The sequence below is a fragment of the Tupaia chinensis genome, unplaced genomic scaffold (genome assembly GCF_000334495.1).
Source record: "Tupaia chinensis unplaced genomic scaffold, TupChi_1.0 Scaffold144474_1, whole genome shotgun sequence".
In the NCBI taxonomy this organism is placed as follows: domain Eukaryota; kingdom Metazoa; phylum Chordata; class Mammalia; order Scandentia; family Tupaiidae; genus Tupaia; species Tupaia belangeri.
The window spans coordinates 209,663-218,817 of NW_006204333.1; positions in this window are offsets into that span (position 1 = coordinate 209,663).

The window sequence follows — 9,155 nt, forward strand, 5'->3', positions numbered from 1 at the left end:
TTATCAGTGCACCAAAGCATGTTTCTCCATTCACATCTTGGTTATTCCAAGTTTTTGGTGATTCTGAACAAAGTTATCATAAACGTTCATGTGAAAGTTTATGTATAAACACAAGTTTTCAAACCAGTTGCATAAATCTCCAAGAAAATTGTTGCTGATTCATATGACAAATCTTTAAGAAATGTCATATTGGGACTAGCTCCACGGGACAGCAATGATAAACTGTTCAAGAGAAGCTGGATCCCACATGGGAACCACAGCTCAAATCCCTAGTCCGGTAAGCTGGAAACATGTCTAAAATTGCACAAAATACAGTTTTCAGGATGGGGAACTAGGCATAAACAGACTCCGTGCAGGGTGCTCATCACTCTCTCTCTTCCTTGGCTCCCTCTCTGGCTCTAGGGGATGTGAATGTGCCCTATCATTAATTAAATGGGAAAGAAACGAAAGAACTATCAAATGGTCTTCCAATGTGTTTGTACCATTTTGTATTTCTATTAGCAATAAATGGGAATTCTTGTTGAATAGCATCTTTGCCAGCAATTGGTATTGTTTTATTTTATGTTTTAGCAATTCTTATAGATTTTTAGTGGTATATTTTCATTGATTTATTGAACATTTTGTAATCTCCTAATAAAAAAATGATGTTGAACTTCTGTTTTGCTTATTTGCCACCTATATCTTTTCTTCAAATCTTGTTTATTTTGCAATTGGGCTGTTGGTTTTTTTGTTTGTTTTTAAGATTTTTGCTGTAAGGCACATGTGCTCACCAGAGGGACAGAGAAAGACAAAGAGACAGAAAGTGAGAAATCACCCCCCACGGAACATGGCCACACAGCAATCCCTTCTCCATTCTCTCAGGATTTGGGACATGCAGGCACACAAAACCAGTGTGTTTTAAGCTGCCAGGTCAGGGACTTGAACAGCAGTCAACTACATGAGAGTCCAGTGACATAACCATTATGCCATCTGCTGGTCCCAGCACTGTTGGTTTTTTTATAGTTGAGGTTTAAGGCTTACTTATATATCTTGGATACATGTACTTTATCAGGCTTTATTGGCAAATATTGGCTCCCAATCTGTGGGTTACACTCTATTTATTCTAATAAATATTATTTTAATATTTATTAAATATTATGTATTTAATATATAATGATATTAACAGTGACTTTCATAGATAACTTTTAATTTTAATCCAGTTCAGTTTATCAATTTCTTTTCATGGATCATGCTATTGGTATTGTGCCTATTTATCAACACACAAAAGACCTTCTAGACTTTCTTCTACTGTTTTCTTTTAGAATTCTAAAGTTTTGTTTTGTTTTGGCATATGGATGTCAAATTATTCCCGTAGTATTTGTTTAAAGAAGTACATTTTCTTCATGGACTTGCCTTTGCTCTTTGGTAAAAATGAGATGGCTATATTTTGTATGGGTTTTTTTCTGGACTCTTATTTTCTCCCATTGAACTACAGGTCTATTTGTTTGTTTACCACCAATACTATGGTGCCTGAACTAGTTTTAGTAAGGCTTGAAGATGGAAGGTATGAGCCATTCAATTCTGTTCTTCAATGTGTGTGTGTGTGTGTGTGTGTGTGTGTGTGTGCGTGTGTGTGTGTGTGTGTTTGGAGAGATTGTTGCTATAGGTGTGCTCGTCAGAAAGGCAGAGAGAGACAGAGAGAAAAAAAGTGAGAAATCACCCCCCTGGGGATAATCACACTACAATCCCTTCTCTTCCATTTTCCTCTCAGGATCTTGGGCAAGAACACACATGCATCAGGCGTGAGTTTAAACCACCAGGTCTGGGATTGAAGCCGAGGTCGACTACATGGCAGTACAGTGGCATAGCCATTACACCAACTGCTGGTCCTGTGTGTGTGTGTGTGTGTGTGTGTGTGTGTGTTGGCTATTCTGGATCTTTGCCTTTCCATATAAACTTCAAAATCAGTTTGTCAATATGTATACAATATTGTAAAATGTCAAATAGCTCCTGTTGGTTGAAAGTGCTGATCAGGTGAAATATATCCTTACTAATTTTCTGCCTGCTTGATCTACCAACTATTGAGAGTGTTGAATACAGTGACAGATCATTTTCCTGTTTGTCCTTTAAGTATGATGAATTTCGTCTCACATATTTTGAAACCTACTGTTAGCGTGTACATGATAAATACTTTATCTCGGAGTATTAACCCCTTTATTATTATTTGTTAAAATCAATGAGCCTACATTGAACCTACCTTATCTATATCCCATATTTTATAATAGTGTTTACTCTTGGTGATGTACATTCTATGGGTTTGGGCAAGTTTATAATGGCATGTATCTGCCTTTATAGTGTTATGCAGAATAGTTTCAGTGCTCTAAAAATCCTTTGTGTCCTTCTTATTCAGCCCTCCTCCTCAACACCAGTAAACAGCGATCTGTTTACCGACTGTATTGTTTCGCTCCTTCTAGAATATTATACAATTGAAATCATCCAGTATATACACTTTTCAGATCAGCTTCTTTTGTACTTAGTTTCCTCCATATCTGTTTTTAACTTGATAGTTTATTTCTTTTTGGAGCTGATAATATTCCATTGTCTGGATGTACCATATTTATTTATCCATTCATCTATGGAAAACATCTTGGTTATAAGTAAGCTTATATAAAAATTGACATGCAATGGGACCAGCAGGTGACATAATGGTTACATCACTGGACTTCCATGTAGTCGACTGTGGTTCAAGTCCCAGACCTCATGCTTAAAACTCATGGTGGGGGCCTGTGAGTGTGTGCCCAAGTTCCTGAGGGGAGAATGAAGAAGAGATTGCAGCGTGGCCATCTCCCCTGGGGAATGATTTCTTGCTTTCTGTCTGTCTCTGCCTCTCTAGAGAGCACATGTGCCTATAGCAAAAATTTCCCTAAATAAATAAATATAAATTCACATGTAGACTTTTGTGTGGACATAAGTTTTCAACGCATTTATATAAATACCAAGGACCATGACTGCTGGATCACATGTTAAGAGTATGTTTAGTTTCATAAGAAATCACCAAAATGTCTTTTAAAATGGTTGTATTCCCACCACCAGTGAATGAGAGCTCCTTTTGCTCCATTTCCTTCTCATCATTTGATGTTATCAGTTGTCTGGATTTTGGCCATTCTAATAGATACATAATTGTACCTTATAATTTTAATTTGCTATTCCTAATGACAGAGGATGTTCATATGCTTATTTGTCATTTGTATATCTTCTTTGATTATTTATCTGCTTGTCTTTTTTTTAAATCCAATTCTAGAAAATTCATGCTCACACATAAAACAGAGCACAAAAGAGAAAGAAAAATAGAGAGAAAGAGAAAGAGAGCAAATTCACCTTCCAACAAGGGCCTGCTCATGGCACAATCCCTTTCTCTCCAATTTGTCATATTGTCAGGAACCTGTGCAAGTAGGCACACATGTCCAGTGTGTTTTATAAGCCACTTAGGCCAGGACTCTAACCCTCTTTGGTTGTGTGGAATGTGGCTTATTCTGTAGAGTGTTTAACTGCTATGCTATGGAGCCAGCCCTTATTTAGAGGGTTTTGTCTATTATTTAATTGAGTTGCTCATTTTTTTTTATTGTTATCAGAGTTCATTGTATATTTTGGATAGCAGGCCTTAATCAGATGAGTCTTTTGTAATTTTGTTTCAATTATGCGATTTGTTTTCTCATTCTCTTGACAGTGTCTTTTACAGAGCAGTCTTTAAATTTAATTAAGTCTAGCTAATTAATTCTTTCTCACATGGATTGTGCCTTTGAAATCAAGTCTAAAATATCATTGCCATATTCAAGACAAAAAGATTTTTTCCTACTGTTACCTTCTAGAAGTTTTATAGTTTTATATTTTATCTTAAGCGCTCTGATCCATTACGAGTTAAATTCTGTGAAGATAGTCGGGACCAGCAGTTAGCGTAAGGGCTATGTTGCTGGACTCCCATGTAGTTGACCGCGGTTCGAGTCCTGGACCCGGTGTCTTAAACTCACGCCAGGCAAATGTACGTGCGTGCCCAAGATCCCAAGAAGAGAATGGAGGAGAAGGGATTGCGCCATGGCCATCCCCTCTGGGGGGTGATTTCTTGCTTTCTATCTCTCTGTCTCTCTCTGTCTTTCTAGCGAGCGCACGCGCCCTATAGCAAAAACCTCTCAAAAAATAAATTCTGTGAAGATAGCACATTTTTTGGCTAAATTAATTTTTTGTATGTAAATGTAGTTTTTCACAACTTTTTTTTTTTAGAGGTTTTTGCTATAGGGCGCGTGCGCTCGCCAGACAGACAGAGAGAGACAGAGAGATAGAAAGCAAGAAATCACCCCCCCCGCAGGGGGAATGGCCATGCCGCAATCCCTTCTCCTCCATTCTCCTTTCAGGATCTTGGGCATGCATGCACACGCGCCCAGTGTGAGTTTTACGCCACCCAGTCCAGGACACGGACCGTGGTCAACTACATGGGAGTCCAGCGACATAGCCATTACGGTGACTGCTGGTCCCCACAACATTTTTTAAAAAGACTAGTCTTTCAGTTATATTGCCTTTGCTACTTGGTCAAAGCTCAGTTCTCTTTTATCTGAGTCTATTCCAGGCTCCCTATTTTGTTCTACTGCTCTGTGTGTCCATTATTTTGCCAATAACACATTGTTTTGATCACTACAGCTAGAGTAAACCATGAAAATAAGTGGTGACAGTACTCTCAGTTTTTTTCTGCTTCAACATTGTGTTGGTTATCCTATTCCTTTTGTCTTTTCATGTAAACTTTAGAGTCACTTGTATATATAATAACTTTCTGGGATTTTTTACTAGGTTTGTCTTATAGCCATAGATCAATTGGAGAGAACTGACATCTTAACAATATTGTGTCTTTCCAGCTATAAACTTAAAATATATCTTCATTTAATTATTCTCTAATTTTATTCATCAAGTTTTACATTTTTTCTCACATAGATATTTTTGTTGTTATTTTTGCCATAGGATGTGTGCATTTCCTGGCGAGAGACAGAGATAGACAGTGAGAAGAAAAGTGAGAAATCCTCCCTAGGTGGGATGACCACACCACAATCACTTATCATCCATTCTCTTCCTGAGAGAATTTTGGGCACACATCCACATGTGCCCGGCATCATTTTCAAATGGCCAGATCTGGGACTCAAACCATGGTTGACCATAAGGGAGTCCAATGCCTTAAACACCATGCCAACTGCTGGTCTTGTCTCAGTAAATTTCTATCTTGTACATATTTCTTATATTTATACCTCAATATTTTATTTTTAGATACTCTAATATGAAAGGTATTATTTTTAAATTTCAAATTCAACTCATTCATTGCTTATATGTAAAAAAGTATTTGAAGTTTTTCTATTAGCCTAGTATCTTTCAAACTGGCTATAATCACTTATTAGTTTCAAAAGACTATAAATTCTTTCAGATATTCTTCATAAATGAACATGTCATATGTGAACAAAAAGTTTTATTTTTTTTCTTCACAATGAATGTATCTTTCATTTTCTTTTCTTATTTTCTTGCATTAGCTAGGATTTCAAGTGAGAGGGAACATTTTTACCTTATTCCTTATCAGGAAAATTTCCAGTTTCATTAAGTATGATACTAGGTGTAGGTTTTTTGTAGATAGTCTTTATCAAGTTGAGAAAGTTCTTTATTCTCATTTTACTGAGAGTTTCTTATCATGCATATTGCTTTTCTGCATCTATTGATATAATCATGTGAGTTTTTCTTTAGTCTAAATCAATACATTAATTGATTTCTAAATGCTAAAATTGCCTTGCATACCTGGATCATAGTGTATAATTATTTTTATAACTTCCTGGATTTAATTTGCTAATATTTTGTTGAGGTGTTTTATGTTTGTGTACATAAAAGATAATGGCAATGGCATATAATTTTTCAAATAATATCTCTGTCTGGTTTGGGCATTTAGGGAATTTGGCAGTTGAATGATAAATTATTCCCCCTGCTTTTATCTTCTGGAAAAGACTGTAAAGATTTGGTATCAATTCTTCCTTAAATGTCTTGTCAAATTTACAAGTGAACCATCTAGGCCTGGTGCTGTCTGTGGAAGGGTTATTAATTAATCAATATCTTCAATAGATATAATAAGCCTTTTCAGTCTATTTCTTGTCTGAGTTTTGACAGATTATATCCTTACACAATTGATCCATTCCATCTAGGTTATCAAATTTGTAGCATGAGAGTTGTCTAGGATTTTTCTGTATTGTCCTTCTAATATCCTTGGAATCAGTAGCCATATCCCCTCTTTCATTTCAGATATTAATAATTGTCTTTTCATGGGCCACCCCTGTTCCTGGTAGTTGAGGGATTTTGATTCTACATGATCTACATTTGAGCCCTGGCCCTGGTATCTTTAAAAACAAGCCACATGTGAATGCATGTGTACCCCAAATCCCAACAAGATGGATAAATGGAAAAGAAATTGCAGTACCACCATGCTCCATTGACGGGCACTTTCTACCTTTCTTTCTCTATTTGTCTCTAGTGTACACATATACCCTCTGGGGGAAAAAAGCAAAAAAACTAAAATTAACTTGCTTTTTTAGAGTTATTGGGTTGTTGGAATAGTATTGATGTATTTTTCCTGTTTTCTATGCAAAAATGCATCACGACATTTCCAATGACCCCATATTTTAAATCCCCTGATAATTTAAAAATTTGTGTCATATCTGATTTTTACATTTGCTTTGCCACTTGAAATGTGATATTTTCCCCCTTGTCTTTCAGCTTTCCTTGTAATTTTTAAATTTAGTTTAAGACATTTACTTAGTAGTAGGAACTGACATAAGTAGGTTTTAATGTGACGTCTGCTATTAACATGGTGGGAGTTGGGCTATATTTAATGTTTGCCATAGGCATATATTCTAAAGACTTTAATTCTTTCTAGCAATCTTGTTTTTGTCTCTTTTGATGATTTTGGACTTTCATAGGTATTATAAGAGAAAATTTGTGTCTTCCATCTTTTTCAGCTGAAGTTTAGTAACGAATTATACCATGGTTGGCATAGTGGTAAGATACAAGGAGGGAAAGTGTTCTACAATCATACTACTAAATTTTTCTGTATTGTCAGTTTAGTTTAGTAAACCTATATTCATGGAATGTGCCATTTATATATAATTTTAAGCATTTCTCCCACTAAGGTCAGGAGAAGAAGACTAGAAGCAGCTGGAACAGAAGAAATGTCCTTTCTCCATGAGGAATAATGATCCAGTCAAGTCTTCCCTTGAAACAAGATCTTTGCTATGTAAATTGCTCTTATGTATTTCACAATAGTTATCACTGTTCCACCTTCCAATCAGCAGAATTTTTTTGGCACTTCATTGTGAGAACTGGATCTAGGTTCTGAAGTAGAACTCATGAATGTGTGGGAACACCTTTACAATCACATTGTTCAGAGGTCTCTCATTCTTATGGTATTCAGCCCCTAGCAATTCATTGGAATTACCATGAAGCATTTTTACTAGTGTAGAACTCCAGCAGCTTCTGCCCTGGATAACTTAGAGGTGGCTATGACTTTCTGAATTGCCGGCTTCTCCATGTGGTGTGTTGTCTGTCTTGCAACAACTATCTTCTATATAGGTACTAAAACAGTAATTGACCTTTACTTGTATTTTTCTTTATTGTAACAATAAGAATGATGACTTCAAAGCTGTTTACATATCTGAGCTAAACCATAAATCTCCTCTTAAGTGTTTATTTCTATCAATATAGACAATCTTAGAGAATAATACAAAAAAAATGATTAAATGTCTCCTATGCTTCAGAACTTTTATGGATCCTGGCTCTGTAGAATTCTTGAGCACAGCTGTATTAAAATTAGGCTATCACCCCTTTAATATAACTTAATTCCTTGATTCTGTTTATCTGACAGAGCCCTAAAAAGAAAACCCATCATAGCAGAAACCTTTGATTACATATAATTTAGCAGTGATTTTTAAACAGATCTTCCTTGAAGTTGGAGGGTAAAACATAATAGGGATATTGTAGAATGCCTTTATTGTAGTATTTGGATTTTAAGCCCACACTTTCTTTAGTTAGCACAATGCTTATTCCTATTTCCATTTCATTGTTTACTTTTAAATGTGATCCATTCCAAAAGGAGACAGAGACCCAATAGTATTAGATGAACTATATTGAGAGATAAGAAATAAAAACTATGCCAACGTTTTACACATACTGACATTTGTGATAACAATCATTCATGACAGCAGATTTTTTTTCCATTGAATCACTTATTCATTTGTTCAAGCATGCCTTAATTGCAACTTTACTTCAGCTTCCATTTTTGTTACAACGATAATTCAAAAATATTTCTTTTGTTAAAGACATTAGTTTATTAGTGAAGATGCATATACTAATGAGCTAATGTAAAATAAAGATAAATTCTATTTGTGTATTAATATAGCAAATATTTGCTGTTATAGTAAGCATATGACAAACATTAATACCTAAACTAAATTTAAACTATATTGCACATTTACTTTGTTATAACTCTTCAGTCATAAATACATTGATTTTTTTCAATTTTACTTAAATGTTTACTAAAGCAAAACCTCAGCTATGGCATAGGTTATCATTATTTCTGAAAGTCATATTTGCCTTTAGGGGATGAAAAAAGATAGACAACTTTATCTAATTATGCTCACAGATGGTCTCTTAGATCATAAGTTATTAGAGTTTACCTGGCTCCTTCCAATGTTAAAGACAGCTAATATTCCTGAGTCTTGTAAGCATTATTTTTTCCAGATAGCAGCAATGCATATATAACTAAAGTGTGTGCATACAAGCTTGCAAAGAATATGTTGAAAGGAATTAAATTGGAAAATAAAGAGGAAAAAGTAGAAGACATTTTTATAAGTCTACTTTGACACTCTTGATTCTGTGTTTCCAAATATTGGGTCTTGTCAGTTGGTAGTATTGATGAAAAGATAAGAGTATCTTACAGCTAAGAATAGTTGCATATATTTCAAAACCATCTGGTTTAAATATCAAGAGACACCTGGAAATTTTAATTATGTTTTAATGACTTATTTTTAAAATAAATTACTATTTTATTCTTATTTTATGCTTTTTTTTTTGAGAGGTTTATGCTATAGGGCATGTGCACTAGCCAG